The sequence below is a fragment of the Octopus bimaculoides genome, chromosome 21 (genome assembly GCF_001194135.2).
Source record: "Octopus bimaculoides isolate UCB-OBI-ISO-001 chromosome 21, ASM119413v2, whole genome shotgun sequence".
NCBI lineage: Eukaryota > Metazoa > Mollusca > Cephalopoda > Octopoda > Octopodidae > Octopus > Octopus bimaculoides.
This window is the reverse complement of record NC_069001.1, coordinates 22,656,216-22,658,802: the sequence shown is the minus strand read 5'-3', so window position 1 is coordinate 22,658,802 and position 2,587 is coordinate 22,656,216.

The following is a 2,587-nucleotide window of genomic DNA, read 5'->3' as shown; positions in this document are numbered from 1 at the left end:
ATATACACATATAACATTTAGAGAAAAACTACTATTAAACAATTCAATAATGAAGAATGTAATTCATACCCACTAGAAAATAAATATCATAAAAACCTTCTTCTAAAAATCAATAAAGTACATAAAAGAATAACTAGTAAATGGTATAAAAATGACTACGCACGTTTCGTGGCTATATATTCAAATAGATAACTAATAAAACCAATTCAATTAATAGTTCGATTAACAATCAAATCGATCTATAATTAAATGTATTCAAAAACATAGTCACTCGTCAGGTCTAAAATAAAATGTAAATAATTATAAGAATGATGATAGAAATCAATATATGTATTGTAACTTATAATAAATATCAAATAAATATATAAAGAAAATACTTGTTTTAACAATAAATAAATAAATAATTGAAAAACATTCAACAATATTTCTTAAAATAAAATCAAACTTATCTTATCGAAGAAATGCTGTTAATCTAAACTTTTAAACGTAATACCTAGAACTTAGCGTTTATACGAAATATATCGCGTGAAAATACGGCTTAAATAAAAAAAAAAAAGGAATAATGAGATAGAAATGTGTATTTAAACCGTTAATATGACTTAATGTATTTTAGATGTGAGAATAAGGAAAAAATTAACTGTAGTATATCATTTACTTGAAAATTCTAACGTCTAAATAGCTTAAATCTAAAATACGTAAAATACATTATATATGATACACAAAAATGAAGCTAAATTACAATAATATAATCTATTTTAATTAATTAATTAATATATTTATTTTATCTTATAAACATCTTAGTTTAATCTTATTCTAAATATGTAATATATCCTTTATAATCTCATGCTTATTTATAAACATTCTACAACTACAAATCATAACTACAACAATTAGTAATATAAAATAGGGCTTATATAAATACATAACTTAGCTAAACTTATTATATAAGTAATTTAACTTATGACTGCATTTAATTTTTCGTTCATCTAGGGAATTAATCAATTTTTTATTATCAGTTAATAATATCTCCTTAAATTCATTAGTACATAATAAACAAAAAGCACTACCTATTCGATAAGATTTAGCCTTACAAACTATCTCCCAATTTAAATTGTACATAATATTATTAGATTTTAATTCCCATATATACTTACTAAGGCCAGTAGAATTAATTAAATTTCTATTCTTAAAAGAATTCATATGTTGAGCCACGCGTAATTTCATTTTGTTAGAAGTCGACTCTATGTAAATAGTATTTGAATTATAACCATTCATATTATTATCGTCAAGCAAAGTCACTACACATTTATATACTATATCGTCCAAATTACAGTTATTATTAAATTTACATTTATTTTTATCTCTACATGTACTATTAATTATGTTCTGGTCTGTATTATTATTATTGGAATAATTAGTTGATTTGTCTTCATAATACTTATTCAGCTTAAATTTATTAAAAGAAGAAATAATATTACTAACATTATTAGTAGTAGAGTAACCAACTCCAAAAGTATCACTAGAAAAAATATTATTATATCTTTATTATCTCTAAGGAATACCTCAATCAGACTTAAAATTTCTTTAATAATGTTTGTTTTAACTTGAACTCCATAAGGAATAATGAACCAAATTTTGTTCTTATTATTTATATTATTACATTTATTTTTCATATTATAAAATATATTATTATTAATGAAAGAATTAAATTTAATGTTATGTTTTAGTCTACTATTATTATATTTATGTTTTGTATTATCATAATCCCTGTTACTAATACTATAATTACCTAAATAAAACTTATCATAATTATTCATGTTAGGTTTATTATTATAAAAAACATAGGAATCGTTTAAATTCTAATCTTTTATATTATAATTATATTTAAAATTATTAAAGAATTTAATATTATTATTATATCCCGCCTCCCGCGTGGCGTCGTTATAATAAGGTGCGTATTTTTGGAAAATCTTAACATTAGAAGAAAGTAGCGATATTCTTTTACCTATATTACTTGTCAATAATTTCTTAATCGAGGGTGGATGATTACTATTAGCATTAATATATCTAATGTTTTCATTAATTTTATGGAATGGTTGGGTCTTACCTGTTATAGAATTCAAATTAGCATCTAAGTAATTAACATTATAGTTCTCATTATATATAGTTATGCTTAATCCATATCTTAAAAAAAAACTATATAGTTTCTTCTTATATAATTCTAGTGTTCTATTGGTGCAATCCTTAGTTATTAATAAAAGGTCATCCCTATATAAACCACTCTCCAACTTTAATTTTTTAATTGAAGTTCTGATAATAAATAAATACCTACTAAATCAGTTTGTCTGTCCAGAATCGGCTGCCCCAATAGGTATATCCATTAGTCCCTAGTATCCTTCCCAGCCCAAAATTTATTATTATATATAATCAACGATTTCCTAGCCGTTTTAGCTACATTAACTTCATCATAAGTCATTCCTACCTTATTCATTGCATAAATTAGGGCCTTATTGAGTACAATCTCATTAACAAAATAATAATAATTATTTATATCTATCTGTATGATATATATATATATATATATATA